The sequence below is a fragment of the Penaeus vannamei genome, chromosome 32, assembly GCF_042767895.1.
Source record: "Penaeus vannamei isolate JL-2024 chromosome 32, ASM4276789v1, whole genome shotgun sequence".
NCBI lineage: Eukaryota > Metazoa > Arthropoda > Malacostraca > Decapoda > Penaeidae > Penaeus > Penaeus vannamei.
Genome location: NC_091580.1, coordinates 19,946,627 through 19,963,846, shown reverse-complemented (window position 1 = coordinate 19,963,846; position 17,220 = coordinate 19,946,627). Strand labels below are relative to the sequence as shown.

Sequence of the window (17,220 nt, the reverse complement as noted above, 5' to 3'; positions counted from 1 at the left end):
AGTAAACAAACACATCTCATTTTTCATCATACTCACTTTTTTTCTATACCCGTTTGTTTATTCTCTTTCCTTATTCTTTTCCATTTAATCGTGTTACGGTAACCCCCCCCCCCTTTCTGCGACAGGCGTTTCTTTCTCGTAAAAATAGGTGGAAGAGGGAGCGAGAAAGGGAGGAGGGAAGAAGGTAGAAAGAGAGAGAGGGATGGAGAGGAAGAGGAGAGAGAGGAAGAGAAGGGGAAAAAGAGAGAGGGGGTGGTATGGGATGGAGGGACCGAGAGAGAGGGAGATGCAGCGAGAGAGGAGAGGGAGAGGTGGGGGATGGATGGGAAAAGAGAGAGAGAGAGAGGGATGGATGGAGGAATGGTTAATGATATTATGATTATAGGTCTATAGTATAGACGAGGCTGAACATTCACTTATTATGTTTGAAGTGTAGATTCTATCATGAGTCTCTCTCTTTATCTATTTATCTATCCATCTATCTATCTGTCTGTCTATATGTCTACGTGTATCTATATATACACATCGCCGTCTCTCGCTGTGTGTGTGTGTGTGTGTGTGTGTGTGTGTGTGTGTGTGTGTGTGTGTGTGTGTGTGTGTGCGTGTTTCCCTTCTCGCAATTGTCTGTGGAGGTGTTGCTTTATTTTCCCATTTTTTGTATTATATTCTTATTTTTTGCAATTTCTTTTTTTATGGCTGTATCCTTAAATGAATTGTGTAAAGTAAATCAGTTTTTAACACAATTTCTTTATGCTAGAATCTTCACAATTGTAGGAAGTCTTAACGTAACTTTGGGATTGTCAGTTTAAAAAATACGATGTTCTTATCCTCTTGCGTTATTTTGATATACCAGTTGATCTTTTGCGGTTTTATTCCTTAGTAGAAGATTAGTAGAGTGTATTCCACAATTACTTTAAACATATGACCGTTGACATCTAACTTAATCATTCTCACTTTTCTTTATTCCATTCAATTTTTTCGTGTTTCGGAAACGTTCCCCATTCGCCCCCCCCCCTCCATTCTGACAGAAGTTTCTCATGAATAAAAGAAAGAAAGAAAGAAAACAAGGCGGAAGAAGGACAGAGATGATGAAGGAGGTGAGGAAGTGAGAGATTTTTTTCCAATTTTCCCCGGGTTGACACTGGAAAGGGTTCAACGTGTGCTACCCGTAAGTGGGGTTGGATTGTACTTGTGGTGGAGGGTCTAACGTATGATAAATAAGATGAAATAATAGATAGAGAGATCGTCACAGTGGGAGGCATGACTATTAGGAGTATATTATCTGGGAGGTGAGTTGTCAAATAGATTTTGGTTGTTATCTTCTAATAGTAGTTTGACAAATGATTGGGCAAGTGCGGTTGCATGTTGTAGGTCTGCAGTTTGAGGAAGGAAATAGTTCTCAGGCCGTGAGTTTTGCAGGGCTGGGCAGGAAAGGAGATGGTGAAGAAGTGGGTCTGAGGTGATTTCGTTACCGTAGATGCATTTTTTCTTTCTTTTTCTTTTCTTTTCTTTTGCTATCTCCATGTTCAGCTGTCTCCCACAAGGAGAGAGAGGGAGTGGGAGGGAGGGAGGGGGATACATGTTTATCGTTATCTCATTCTCTTTCCCTTCTCACACTTGTTTGTTTAGATTTTTCTTGAGTTTCGTAACAACAAATTAACATAGTTTATATTTCTTTATATATATTAGTTTATATTTCTTATTGTTATATTGTTATAGATAATCGGCAAAGACGAGGTTGAACATCCTATCATTCATTATGTTTATTTTATGTAGATCCTATCATGATTCTTTCTCTGCTTATATATCTCTGTCGTTATATGAACATATCGCTCTCTCTCTCTATCTCTCCTCGCATTTGTTTGTTTAAATTTTACTTGGTTTGCTTATTCGTTGTTTCCTTTCTTTACTATTCGTAGTTTCTTAACGTTTTTTTGTTTTTGTTTTTCTTTTATATAGCTGTTTTTATAGCTTTTTTCTTCATTTTTAAATACGAATATATCATTAAAGAATATTAACCTCATTTTATTATTTCTAATTTTCATGCATTCATTTATTTATTGTATTTCATTATACTACTCATTATATTTCAGTATAGAAGAGGGAAGATAAAGGGAGGAGGCAAGAACGAAAACAAGGAAGAGACAGAGGAGGGAGGGAGAGAGAGGAGAGGAAGAGAGAGAAGGGGTGGGAGAAAGGGAGAGAGAGAGGGAGGGAGGGAGAGGTTGAGAGGGAAGAAGGAAGAGTAGAAAGAAAGAGAGAGGGAGGAAGGAAGAGAGAGGGAGGGAGGGAGGGAGAGGTTGGGAGACAAGAAGGAAGAGTACAAAGAAAGAGAAAGGGAGAGGAAGAGAGAGAGTGGGTGAGAGGTGGAGGGTCCAACATATGAAAAATCAAAGATAACCTTTAATACAGAAATCGTCACTATGCGCAGCATGACTATTAGGAGTATATTATCTGGGTGGTGGGTTTTGTCAAATAGATCTTGGTTATCTTCTAAGAGTACTTTGACAAATGATAGGGCAAGTGCGGTTGCATGTAGTAGGTCTGCAATTTGAGGAAGGTAATAGTTATCAGGCCGTGAGTTTTGCAGGGCTGGGCAGGAAAGGAGATGGTGAAGAAATGGGTCTGAGGTGATTTCGTTACCGAAGGTGCATTCTCTTTCGACCCGTTCAGCTATCACTCAGGAGAGAGAGGGAGAGGTAGGGGGGGGGGCGGGAGGGAAGGAAGGAGAGAAAGCGAAAGAAGGAGAGGGAGAGAGAGAGAGAGACGGCGATATGTTCATATCTTTATCTATCTATGTATTCATCCATCAATCTATCAGTCTGTTTATATGTCTACATGTGTATCTATATATGAACAAATCGTCGTCTTTCTCTCTATCCAGCTTTCTCTCTCTCTCTTTCCCTTCTCGCACTTATTTGTTTAGATTTAGTCGAGTTTCTTGCTTTCATTCGGATTTTTCTTTCAAATTTCTCTTTGTCTCTATCTTTCTTTGTTTTTCTTCTTTAATTACTCACAGATAGAAAGTAAACAAACACATCTCATTTTTCATCATACTCACTTTTTCTATACCCGTTTGTTTATTCTCTTTCCTTATTCTTTTCCATTTAATCGTGTTACGGTAACGCCCCCCCCCCCTTTCTGCGACAGGCGTTTCTTTCTCGTAAAAATAGGTGGAAGAGGGAGCGAGAAGGGGAGGAGGGAAGTAGGTAGAAAGAGAGAGAGGGATGGAGAGGAAGAGGAGAGAGAGGAAGAGAAGGGGAAAAAGAGAGAGGGGGGTGGTATGGGATGGAGGGACCGAGAGAGAGGGAGATGCAGCGAGAGAGGAGAGGGAGGAGAGGGAGAGGTGGGGGAGTGGATGGGAAGAGAGAGAGAGAGGGATGGATGGAGGAATGGTTAATGATATTATGATTATAGGTCTATAGTATAGACGAGGCTGAACATTCACTCATTATGTTTGAGTCTCTCTCTTTATCTATTTATCTATCTCCATCTATCTTTCTGTCTGTCTATATGTCTACGTGTATCTATATATACATATCTCCGTCTCTCTGTTTTCCCTTCTCGCAATTGTTTATGAAGGTTTTGCTTGAGTTTCCCATTTTTTGTTTTAGATTCTTGTTTTAGCAATTTCTCTTTATTTATGGCTGTATCCTTAAAGAACGTATATGACACAAATCAGTTTTTAACACAATTTTCTTTATGCTAGAATCTTCATGATTGTAGGAAGTCTTAACGTAACTTTAGGACTGTCAGTTTAAAAAGTACAATGTTCTTATCCTCTTGCGTTATTTTGGTATGCGAGTTGATCTTTTCCGGTTATATTCCTTAGTAGAGGATTTTGTGCTTCAAAGAGTGTATTCCACAATTTTTTTTAAACATATGACCGTTGGCAAATATATGGTAATAAACACATATAACTTTACCCATTTTAATAATTCTCACTTTTTATATTCTCTTTTGTTTATTCAGTTTCCTTATTCCATTAAATCATTTCGTGTATCGGAAACGTTCCCCAACCGACCCCCCCCCCCATTCTGTGACATAAGTTTCTTGTGAAAAGAGAAAGAAAGAAAGAAAACAAGGAGGAATAAGGACAGAGAGGGGGAAGGACAGAAGAAGGGAGACGAGGAAAAGAAAGAGGGAGAGAGATAGAGGGGGAGAAGAGGGAGAGAGGGAGGGAGAGGAAGAAAGAGAGAGATTTTTTTCAAGTTTCTCCATATTGTTACTGGAACTGGTTTAGCGTGTTCTGCCCGTAAGTGGGGTTGGATTGCACTCGTGGTGGAGGGTCTAATCTATGATAAATAAAATAAAATATTAGATACAGAAATCGTCACTGTGGGCAGCATGACTATTAGAGGTATATTATCCGTGAGGTGGGTCGTCAAATAGGTCTTGGTTATCTTTTAAGAGTAGTTTCACAAATGATTGGGTAAGTGCGGTTGCATGTTGTAGGTTTATAATTTGAGGAAGGAAATAGTCATCAGGCTGTGAGTTTTGCAGGGCTGGGCTCTCTCTCTCTCTCTCTCTCTCTCTCTCTCTCTCTCTCTCTCTCTCTCTCTCTCTCTCTCTCTCTCTCCACGCATTTGTTTCAATTTTGCTGGGTTTTCTTACTCGTTTCATTTGTTTATGTTTCATTCAGATTTTTCTTTTATATTGCTCTGTTTTTTCTAGCTGTTTTTCTTCTTTTTTAAGATACGAATACATCGTTAAGAAGATTAACCTTATATTATTCTTTCTGTCTTTCATGTGTTCCTTTATTTATTGTATTTCATTATACTACTCATTGTATTTCATTATAAAAGAGGGAAGATAGGGGGAGGAGGCAAGAAAGAAAACAAGGAAGAGACAGAGGAGGGAGGAAGAGAAAGGAGAGGAAGAGGGAGAGAAGGGGTGGAAGGAAGGGAGGGAGGGAGAGGTTGGGAGGGAAGAAGGAAGAGTAGAAAGAAAGAGAGAGGGAGGAAGGGAGAGGGAGAGGAAAAGAAAGAGGGGGGCAGGGAGAGGAGGGTGGGAGGAAGGGAGACGAGGAAGAAGGAGAGGGAGAAGAAGACAATGAGGGAGAGGACAAACGATGTCGAGTGAAGTGCATTGAGATGGTTGGCAAAGTTCTGATTAATGGTTGTGTTCTCAAGGGATGGTGGCTTGTCTGTGAGAACAGAAGGCAAATTTGGATTGGCACCAAACATCAGTTGATATGAACTCCAACCATACACCATTGACAAACAATTCTTTGCGTTGACAGCCCATGCCAAGGCAACTTCCAGGTTCAAATTTGGTTGATCTTCAAGTATCTTCTCTACACAGTTGTCAACAACAGCATGGTTTCTTTCACATATTCCGTTCGTTCACATATTCTGTTCTCACACATATCACGAAAAATCTCATTGGCAAACTCACCACCATTGTCTGCTAGGAACGTTTTTGGTGGTCCCATACCACTGCCTATCCATAAAGTCATGATCTTGTCTGTAATTACCTCTGGTGACTTCTCACCACAGCTGCAAGACTGAATCTTGTGGCTACATAAACTAGATGTAAAAAGTATACATTGGATTTCCATTCTTTCAGGTCAGTCGCTACAACTTCATTGAAATCTGTTGCCAGAGGAAGGGAGACAACTGGTCGTGCTGGAGTCTTCTTGTACTGTTTACACAACTCACAGTTCTCAGTCACTCTATCAACACACACCATGTGTTCTTCTGAATAACCCCCTGCATCCTTTAAGAGGGATTTCAAACGCTTTGCTGATGGGTAAGCAAATTGTTTATGTACTTTCCGTATGATAGCAGTAGTTTCTGTTGGCTTTGAGGGTACTAATGCAGACTTTGTGTCTTCAACACTCACATTTATCTGATTAATTGGTACGCAATTGTGTCCAGATGATGTACTTTGGAGCTGAACTTCTTTTCCAAAAATGGATGCACAGTCATTCTCCAGATCAAGCTTCACTTTTGCTTTCTTCATTGAGTCTTTGCTGAGTAACAGAGTTATATCACTGGTCACAACATCTGACTGTATTTCACACTCTGTGCCAGCAATAACACAAGGGAACTTCACAATCCTCTTAGATTCGAGAACACTTCCACCACCAAACTTGAACTTGGTATCACTAGGCTGCTCAACAACTTTTTCACGCACAGCAGGATCAAGAGAGTCCAAGTAACAGTTCGTCCATGTTTCACCAGCAACAGTTGTGCAGGCACTATCTAGAACAACTTCGTTTGATGATTCTGCAAGAAGAATGAGTGTCTCTTGTGGTCTATTGCCAGTGAACAATATAGCCTTTTCTACACTACTCTTGGACAAATTCTCTTATGATTCGGGTCCTTTGGATTCATGGGCTTTTTGGGGATTGTGGTGCCCTTCAATTTGTCTCCAGAGCTATTTCTGTTCCATGAATCTCCTGATCTATAGTTGCTATTCCTCCTGCCACTGAAATCGCCACGACCTCTGAAATTACCATGATTCCTGTGTCCTGTGTTCCTCCAAAAGGGATTCCTGGAATAATTCACATCTGTGGTGATGCATGCAGATTCAACTTTAATGCTTGAGGTGCTATCCATCTCATGACCCGAGGCAGCTTGTTGTCCGAAAAACATTTTAAGTGATGTAGACAATTGTTTGAATAAGTCATCTACCTTCTTATAGTCTACACCAGTTAGCACAAGTTGTCTGTCTTTCATATCTAGCTCAGAACACTCTAGAGTTTGAATGCGAACACAGGCTGTGGCAGTTCCATGTGAAAATTTCTTAGCTTTATTGTACAACTTCTTAAACTCATCACATAGACCTCCATTCAAGAAACTTTACTTTGTCTGAAACGATCAAATTCTGTATATGCCTCATATGCTCATCTTTTTTGAAGATTTTGGCCATAAAGCAAAATGAGTTTGTCCACGCCATCGTCTGCATTGAGAATATCAACTGTCAATTTAATGAAAAGTTTATCTCTGACAGAGTTCTGTCCATCTTCTGGTAAAGATAATGCTATTGCTATACCTCGCTTTTTTGCCTCTAAATTTGTTAACGCTTGCCATACCGAAGGTGCATTCTCTTTCGACCCGTTCAGCTATCACCCAGGGGAGAGAGGGAGAGGTGGTGGTGGGGGAGGAAGGGAAGGAAGGAGAGAAAGCGGGAGAAGGATAGGGAGAGGGAGATAGAGAGACGGCGATATGTTCTATCTATGTATTCATCCATCAATCTATCAGTCTGTCTATATGTCTACATGTGTATCTATATATGAATAAATCGTCGTTTTTCTCTATCTATCTTTCTCTCTCTTTCTTTCCCTTCTCGCACTTATTTGTTTAGATTTGGTCGAGTTTCTTGCTCTTTCATTCGAATTTTCTTTTAAATTTCTCTTTGTCTCTTTCTTTGTTTTTCTTCTTTAATTACTCACAGATAGAAAGTAAACAAACACATCTCATTTTTCATCATACTCACTTTTTCTATACCCGTTTGTTTATTCTCTTTCCTTATTCTTTTCCATTTAATCGTGTTACGGTAACGCCCCCCCCCCTCCCCCCCTTTCTGCGACAGGCGTTTCTCGTAAAAATAGGTGGAAGAGGGAGCGAGAAGGGGGCGGAGGGAAGTAGGTAGAAAGAGAGAGAGGGATGGAGAGGAAGAGGAGAGAGAGGAAGAGAAGGGGATAAAGAGAGAGGGGGGTGGAATGGGATGGAGGGACCGAGAGAGAGATAGATGCAGCGAGAGAGGTGGGGGGGAGGGAGTGGATGGGAAGAGAGAGAGAGAGAGATGGAAGGATGGAGGAATGGTTAATGATATTATGATTATAGGTCTATAGTATAGACGAGGCTGAACATTCACTTATTATGTTTGAAGTGTAGATTCTATCATGAGACTCTCTCTTTATCTATTTATCTATCCATCTATCTATCTTTCTGTCTGTCTATATGTCTACGTGTATCTATATATACATATCTCCGTCTCTCTCTGTTTTCCCTTCTCGCAATTGTTTATGAAGGTTTTGCTTGAGTTTCCCATTTTTTGTTTTAGATTCTTGTTTTAGCAATTTCTCTTTATTTATGGCTGTATCCTTAAAGAACGTATATGACACAAATCAGTTTTTAACACAATTTTCTTTATGCTAGAATCTCCATGATTGTAGGAAGTCTTAACGTAACTTTAGGACTGTCAGTTTAAAAAGTACAATGTTCTTATCCACATGCGTTATTTTGGTATGTGAGTTGATCTTTTCCGGTTATATTCCTTAGTAGAGGATTTTGTGCTTCAAAGAGTGTATTCCACAATTTTTTTAAACATATGACCGTTGGCAAATATATGGTAATAAACACATATAACTTTACCCATTTTAATAATTCTCACTTTTTATATTCTCTTGTTTATTCAATTTCCTTATTCCATTAAATTATTTCGTGTTTCGGAAACGTTCCCCAACCGACCCCCCCCCCCCATTCTGTGACATAAGTTTCTTGAGAAAAGAGAAAGAAAGACAGAAAACAAGGAGGAATAAGGACAGAGAGGGGGAAGGACAGAAGAAGGGAGACGAGGAAAAGAAAGAGGGGGAGAAGAGGGAGAGAGGGAGGGAGAGGAAGAAGGAGAGAGATTTTTTTCAAGTTTCTCCATATTGTTACTGGAACTGGTTTAGCGTGTTCTGCCCGTAAGTGGGGTTGGATTGTACTCGTGGTGGAAGGTCTAACCTATGAATAATAAAAGAAATATTAAATACAGAAATCGTCACTGTGGGAGGCATGTCTATTAGGAGTATATTATCTGAGAGGTGGGTTGTCAATTAGATCTTCACTGTTATCTTCTAATAGTAGTTTAACAAATGATCGGGCAAGTGCGGTTGCATGTTGTAGGTCTGCAATTTGAGGAAGGAAATAGTTCTCAGGCCGTGAGTTTTGCAGGGCTGGGCAGGGAAGGAGATGGTGAAGAAGTGGGTCTGAGGTGATTTCGTTACCGAAGGTGCATTCTCTTTCAGTTATCTCCATGTTCAACTATTTTCCACAAGGAGAGAGAGGGAAAGGGGGGGGAGGATACATGTGTATCTATATGCGAACATATCGCTCTCTCTCTCTCTCTCTCTCTCTCTCTCTCTCTCTCTCTCTCTCTCTCTCTCTCTCTCTCTCTCTCTCTCTCTCTCTCTCTCTCTCTCTCTCTACGACAAAAAGGAAGAGAACAAGAGAATGGAAGGTTGAAAAACATACCGACTCATTGACAGTAAGACAGGCAGATAGACGAAGGTAGACAGACAAAGAAACAGATATAGTAGCCAAAGACTAGACAGATAGACAGCGACATATTGAATAACTGACAGATAGAGACAGACAATCGGACACAGATAAAGACAAACTGACTGACTATCATGATTCTCTCTTTTTCTATTTATCTATCCATCTATCTGTCTGTTTATATGTCTACCCTCCCCTTTCTGCGACAGACGTTTCTTTCTCGTAAAAAGAGAAGGTGGAAGAGGGATCAAGAAAGGGGAGGAGGGAAGTAGGTAGAAAGAGAGAGAGGGAGGGAGGGAGAGGAAGAGAAGAGAAGAGAGAGAGAGAGAGAGAGAGAGAGAGAGAGAGAGAGAGAGAGAGAGAGAGAGAGAGAGAGAGAGAGAGAGAGAGAGAGAGAGAGAGAGGGAGGGAGGGAGGGAGGGGGAAAAAGAGAGAGGGTAATAAGGGAGGGAGGGACCGAGAGAGAGGGAAGTGATGCGAGAGAGGAGACAGAGAAGAAAAAGAGAGAGGAGGGAGGGAGAGGTAGAGAAGAGAGAGAGAGAGAGAGAGGGAGCGGGAAAGAGAGAGGGGGGAGTAAGGGAGGGAGGGACCGAGAGAGAGGGAGGTGATGCGAGAGAGGAAATAGAGGAAAGAAAGAGAGAGAGAGAGAGAGGGAGGAATGGTTAACGGTATTATGATTATAGGTCTATAGTATAGACGAGGTTGAACATTCTATCATTCATTATGTTTTGTGTGTAGAATCTGCCGTGACTCTCTTTCTTTATATATTCATCTATCCATCTTTCTGCCGTCCTATATGTCTACGTGTATCTATATATACATATCGCCGACTCTCTCTCTCTCTCTCTCTCTCTCTCTCTCTCTCTCTCTCTCTCTCTCTCTCTCTCTCTCTCTCTCTCTCTCTCTCTCTCTCTCTCTCTGTTTTTCCCTTCTCGCAATTACTTGTGGTGTTCCATAAGAAAAGGTGGAAGAGGGACCGAGAAAGGGGAGGAGGGAAATAGGTAGAAAGAGAAAGAGAGACAAGGAGGGAGAGGAAGAGAAGAGAGAGAGAGACAGGGAGGGATGGGGAAAGAAAGAGAGAGAGAGAGAAAGGGGGGGGGGATAAGGGACGGAGGGACCGAGAGAGAGGGAGATGAAGCGAAAGAGGAGAGGGAGGAGAGAGAGAGAGAGAAAGGGAGGGAGGGAGAGAGAGGAAGAAAGAGAGACAGAGAGAGATGGAGGAATGATTAACGGTATTATGATTATAGGTCTATAGTACAGACGAGACTGAATTCTATCATTCTTTATATGTCATGTGTAGATCCTATCATGAGTCTCTATCTTTATCTATTTATCTATCTATCTATCTTTCTGTCTGCCTATATGTCTACGTGTATCTATAAATACATATCGAAGTCTCTCTCTCTCTCTTGTTTTTCCCTTCTCGCAATTGTTTTGCTTCTTGAGTCTTCTTTATTTTGTTTTATATTCTTATTTAAGCAATTTTTCTTTATTTCTGTTTGTATCCTTAAAGAAACTGTGTAACGCAAATCAGTTCTTAACACAATTTTCTTATGCTAGAATCTTGACGATTGTAGGAAGTCTTAACGTAACTTTAGGACTGTCAGTTTCAAGAATACGATGTTCTTATCCTCTTGCGTTATATTGATATACCAGTTGATCTTTTGTGGTTTATTCATAAGTAGGTGATTTTGTGCTTCATAGAGTGAATTACATAATTTCTTTAAACATATAACCGTTGACAAATATATAGTAAAAAACACATCCAACTTTATCCATTTTCGTCATTCTCACTTCTTATATTTTCTTTTGTTTATTTAATTTCCTCATTCTATTAAATTATTTCGTGTTTCGGTACAAATAGAAAGACAAATATTTCGTAAACAAACCAAATTTGATTTATGCTTTCATCATTATCACATTTTATATATCTGTTTGTTTATTATAATTCATGATTTTATTCAGTTATTTCGTGTTTCGGTGACGTTCCCAACCTATCCCTCCATTCTGTGACAAAAGTTTCTTTCTCGTAAAAAAAAAGACAGAGAGAGAGAGGAAGAGGAAGGGAAAGAGGAAAGAGGGGAGAGAAATAGAGAGAGAGAGATGGAGATGGAGAGAGGGAGACATAGATTGGAAGAGGAAGTGGGAGAAAGATTTTTTTATCATGCTGATACTGGAATGGATTTAGCGTGTGCTACCCTCAAGTGGGATTGGGAGACGAAGAAAAGAGAGAGAGGAAGAGCGAGGGAGAAAAGGAGGAAGGGTGAGAGAGAGGGAGAGGACAGGAGATAGGGGGGAGGGAGGGAAGGAGGAAGAGAGTGGGAGGGAGGAAAGGAGGGAGAGAGAGAGAGGGAGAGGAAGATGGAGAGAGGTAGGGAGGGGAAGAGAGGGAGAGGAAGAGTGATTTTCTTTTCCAAGTTTCCCCATGTTGATACTGGAACGGGTTCAGCGTGTGCTACCCGTAAGTGGGGTTGGATTGCACTCGCGGTGGAGGGTCCAACATATGAAAAATCAAAGATAACCTTTAATACAGAAATCGTCACTATGCGCAGCATGACTATTAGTAGTATATCATCTGGGTGGTGGGTTGTCAAATAGATCTTGGTTGTTATCTTCTAATAGTAGTTTGACAAATGATAGGGCAAGTGCGGTTGCATGTTGTAGGTCTGCAATTTGAGGAAGGCAATAGTTATCAGGCCGTGAGATGTGCAGGGCTGGGCCGGAAAGGAGATGGTGAATATCGTTACCGAAGGTGCATTCTCTTTCGACCCGTTCAGCTATCACTCAGGAGAGAGAGGGAGAGGTGGGGGAGGGGGGGGAGGAAGAGAAGGAAGGAGAGAAAGCGGGAGAAGGAGAGGGAGAGAGAGAGAGAGACGGCGATATCTTTATCTATGTATTCATCCATCAATCTATCTGTCTGTCTATATGTCTACATGTGCATCTATATATGAACAAATTGTCGTCGTCGTCGTCTCTCTCTCTCTCTCTCTCTCTTTCTCTCTCTCTCTCTCTCTCTCTCTCTCTCTCTCTCTCTCTCTCTCTCTTTCTCTTTCTCTTTCTCTTTCTCTTTCTCTTTCTCTTTCTCTTTCTCACTTGTTTGTTTAGATTTCGCTTTAGTTTCTTGCTCTTTTATTCGGATTTTCTTTCAAATTTCATTTTGTCTCTATCTTTCTTTGTTTCTTTAATTACACACTAATATAACGTAAACAAACACATCTAATTCTATCCATTTTTCATCATTCTCACTTTTTGTATACTCGTTTGTTTATTCTATTTCTTTATCCTATTCTATTTTATCGAGTTACGATAACACCCCCCTTTCTGCGACAGACGTTTCTTTTTCGTAAAAGAATAGGTGGAAGAGGGAGCGAGAAGGGGGGAGGAGGGAAGTAGGTAGAAAGAGAGAGGGGAAGTGATGGAGAGGAAGAGAAAGAGAGAGAGGAAGAGAGGAAGAGAGGTGAAAAATAGAGAGGGGTGTGGTATGGGATGTGATGCGAGAAAGGAGACAGAGGAGAGAGAGAGGGAGAGGGAGGAGAGAGAGAGAGAGAGAGGGACCGAGAGAGAGGGAGATGCAGCGAGAGAGGAGATAGAGGTGGGGGGGGGGGTAGTGGATGGATGGAGGAATAGTTAATGATATTATGATTATAGGTCTATAGTGTATACGAGGCTGAACATTCTATCATTCATTATGTTTTGTGTAGAATCTGTCGTGACTCTCTTTATCTCTCCATCTATCTATCTTTCTGTCTGTCTATATGTCTACGTGTATCTATATATGCATATCGCCGTCTCCCTCTCGCTCTCTCTCTCTGTGTGTGTGTGTGTGTGTGTGTGTGTGTGTGTGTGTGTGTGTGTGTGTGTGTGTGTGTGTGTGTGTGTGTGTGCGTGTGTGTGTGTGCGTGTGTTTCCCTTCTCGCAATTGTTTGTGGAAGTGTTGCTTTAGTTTCCCATTTTTTGTATTATATTCTTATTTTTGCATTTTTTTTTTCTTTTTATGCTGTATCCTTAAATAAATTGTGTAAAGTAAATCAGATTTTAACACAATTTTCTTTATGCTAGAATCTTCACAATTGTAGGAAGTCTTAACGTAACTTTAGGATTGTCAGTTTAAAAAATACGATGTTATCTTCTTGCGTTATTTTGATATACCAGTTGATCTTTTGCGGTTTTATTCCTTAGTAGAAGATTAGTAGAGTGTATTCCACAATTACTTTAAACATATGACCGTTGACATCTAACTTAATCATTCTCACTTTTCTTTATTTCATTCAATTTTTTCGTGTTTCAGAAACGTTCCCCATTCGCCCCCCCCCCTCCATTCTGACAGAAGTTTCTCATGAATAAAAGAAAGAAAGAAAGAAAACAAGGCGGAAGAAGGACAAAGATGATGAAGGAGGTGAGGAAGTGAGAGATTTTTTTTCCAATTTTCCCCAGGTTGACACTGGAAAGGGTTCAACGTGTGCTACCCGTAAGTGGGGTTGGATTGTACTTGTGGTGGAGGATCTAACATATGATAAATAAGATGAAATAATAGATAGAGAGATCGTCACAGTGGGAGGCATGACTATTAGGAGTATATTATCTGGGAGGTGAGTTGTCAAATAGATTTTGATTATCTTCTAAGAGTAGTTTGACAAAGGATTGGGCAAGTGCGGTTGCATGTTGTAGGTCTGCAATTTGAGGAAGGTAATAGTTATCAGGCCGTGAGTTTTGCAGGGCTGGGCAGGAAAGGAGATGGTGAAGAAGTGGGTCTGAGGCGATTTCGTTACCGTAGGTGGATTATTTTTCAATTATCTCGATGCACAGCTATCTCCCTCTTTTTCTAGTTGTTTTTCTCTCTCTTTTTTTAGATACGAGTACATCGTTAAACATCAATAACCTTAGTTTATTAATTCCGACTTTCCTGTATTCCTTAATTTGTTGTATTTCATAACACTACTCATCTATTTCGTATTCGGTAACGTTCCGCCCTTCTCAGTCAGACGTTTCCTTCTATAATATAATAATAGTAATAATAAAACAAAATAGAAGAGCGAAAGAGAGGGGGGAGGAGGCAAAACAAGGAAGAGATAGAGTAAGGAGGGAGAGAGAGGAGAGGAAGAGAGAGGTAGAGAAGAAGGAAGAGGAGGAAGAAAGAGAGGGAGGGAGGGAGAGGAAGATAGAGAGAGAGGTTGGAGGGAAGGGAGGGAGGGAGAGAAGAAGGAAGAGGAGGAAGAAAGAGAGGGAGGGAGGGAGAGGAAGAGGGAGAGAGAGGGAGGTAGGAAGGAGGGAGGAAGAGAGAGAGAGGTAAAAGGGAGACGAGGAAGAAGAAGAGAGGGTAGGAGGAGATGGAGAGGAAGAGATAGGAAAAGAAAGAAGAAAGGAAGAGAGAGAGGAAGAGGGAAAGAGAAGGTGAGAGAGTGAGAGGAAAGGAAGGAAGGAGAGAAAGCGAGAGAGGAACAGAGAGAGAGAGAGAACGAGAGGAAGAGAAAATGTTACAAATGCATAGTTTATAACCCTACCTAAATCTCGCCTAAATAGACATCGTCCGGGTGGAGGAACGGTTAACGGTGCGGCTGGGGATTCCCCGAGGCCCGCGTTCGAGACCGTTCCATGCCAAGTGTGGAGTCACACGTAGGCCTCCCTTTTATGTTTGTTTACTCATTAAGTATATTAAGTTCGTTTATTAACAATAACAGCAGCTGTGGTGAATTTATATAAGTTATTATTATAGGTCGGTCGGCATAAATGAGACAAGTATTTTATCATTCCTTATGTTCTACATGTAAACCCTATCATGATTCTCTCCTTATCTATTTATCTATCCATCTATCTGTCTGTTTATATGTCTACATGTGTATCTATATATGAAAACATCGTCTCTGTCTCTATATATCTATCTGTCACTCTCTCTCTTTCCCTTTCCACACTCATTTATCTAGGATTTTCCCTTTTCTTTCAAATTTCTCTGTCTCTATCTTTCTTTGTTTTTCTTCCTTAATTACTCACAAATGTAACGTAAACAATCACATCTAATTCTATCCATTTTTCATCATTCTCACCTTTTGTATACTCGTTTGTTTATTACATTTCCTTATTCTTTTCCATTTTCCGTGTTCCGGTAACGCCCCCCCCCCCTCTCCCTTTCTGCGACAGACGTTTCTTTCTCGTAAAAAGAGAAGGTGGAAGAGGGACCGAGAAGGGAGAGGATGGAAGTAGGTAGAAATAGAGAGAGAGAGAGGGAGGGAGAGGAAGAGAAGAGAGAGAGAGGGAGGGACGGGGGAGTAAGGGAGGGAGGGACCGAGAGAGAGGGAGGTGATGCGAGAGAGGAGACAGAGGAGAGAGAGAGGGAGAGGAGAGGAAGAGAGAGAGAGAGGGAGGAATGGTTAACGGTATTATGATTATAGGTCTATAGTATAGACGAGGCTGAACATTCTATCATTCATTATGTTTTGTGTGTAGAATCTGCCGTGACTCTCTTTCTTTATCTATTTATCTATCCATCTTTCTGTCTGCCTATATGTCTACGTGTATCTATATATACATATCGCCGTCTCTCTCTCTCTCTCTCTCTCTCTCTCTCTCTCTCTCTCTCTCTCTCTCTCTTCTCTCTCTCCTTCTCTCCTACTATCTCTCACTCTTTCTCTCTCTCCCTCTCTGTCTGTTTTTCCCTTCTCGCAATCATTTGTGGTGTTCCATAAGAGAAGGTGGAAGAGGGACCGAGAAAGGGGAGGAGGGAAATAGGTAGAAAGAGAAAGAGAGACAGGGAGGGAGGGGGAAAGAGAGAGAGAGAGAGATGGGGGGGGGGATAAGGGAGGGAGGGACCGAGAGAGAGGGAGATGAAGCGAAAGAGGAGAGGGAGGAAAAAGAGAGAGAGAAAGGGAGGGAGGGAGAGAGAGGAAGAAAGAGAGAGAGAGGAAGAAAGAGAGAGAGAGAGAGATGGAGGAATGATTAACGGTATTATGATTATAGGTCTATAGTATAGACGAGACTGAATTCTATCATTCTTTATATATCATGTGTAGATCATGAGTCTCTATCTTTATCTATTTATCTATCTATCTTTCTGTCTGTCTATATGTCTACGTGTATCTATAAATACATATCGAAGTCTCTCTCTCTCTTGTTTTTCCCTTCTCGCAATTGTTTTGCTGGAGTCTCCTTTATTTTGTTTTATATTCTTATTTAAGCAATTTCTCTTTGTTTATGTTTGTATCCTTAAAGAAATTGTGTAACGCAAATCAGTCCTTAACACAATTTTCTTATGCTAGAATCTTCCCGAATGTAGGAAGTCTTAACGTAACTTTAGGACTGTCAGTTTAAAAAATACGATGTTCTTATCCTTTTGTGTTATTTTGGTATGCCAGTTGATCTTTTGCTGCAAAGAGTGTATTTCACAATTTCTTTAAACATGTGACCGTTTATAAATATATGGTAAAAAACACATCCACTTTTATCCATTTTAATCATTCTCACTTTTTATATTTTCTTTTGTTTATTCAACTTCTCATTGTGGCTAGTTTCATTTTCATTTTTGTGTTCACGTGATTGTGTTTGTGCTTGTGTTCATCCTATCATGAGTTCCTGTTTTTATCATTTATCCATCCATCAATTTATCTGTCTGTCTATAGGTCTACATGTGTATCAATACATGAATAGATCACCGTCTCTCTCTCTCTCTCTCCCTCTTTCTCTTTCTTTCTTTCCCTTCTAACACTTGTTTGTTTAGATTTCCTTGAGCTTCTTGTTCGTTGTTTTAATTGCTAATTTTATCCATTTTTTCATCATTCTCATATTTTATTTAGCTGTTTGTTCATTATATTTCATGATTTTATTCAGTTATTTCGTGTTTCAGTGAAGGTCCCAACCTACCCCCCCCCCCCCAGTTTTGTGAGAGAATTTTCTTTCTCGTGAAAAATGAGAGAAAGAAAAAAAACTAGGTTACAGATGGCTGGACAGAGAAGGGGAAGAAGGAGAGAAGGGAGACGGGGAAAATAGGGAGAGAGAGGGAGAGGAAGAAAGAGAGGGG

The 17,220-nt window shown here is 40.6% G+C and overlaps 1 long non-coding RNA gene across 1 annotated transcript in view; it reads left to right on the top strand.

The window, feature by feature from the left end:
- Positions 1 to 13,649, top strand: part of LOC138867770 (uncharacterized) — a 35,176-nt gene extending 21,527 nt beyond the window's left edge. Inside the window, exons 3-4 of the long non-coding RNA XR_011399878.1 lie at positions 5,569 to 5,751; positions 13,501 to 13,649. This is a non-coding gene — a long non-coding RNA (uncharacterized lncRNA). The remainder of the gene's footprint in view (positions 1 to 5,568; positions 5,752 to 13,500) is intronic.
- The last annotated feature ends 3,571 nt before the right edge of the window (positions 13,650 to 17,220 follow it).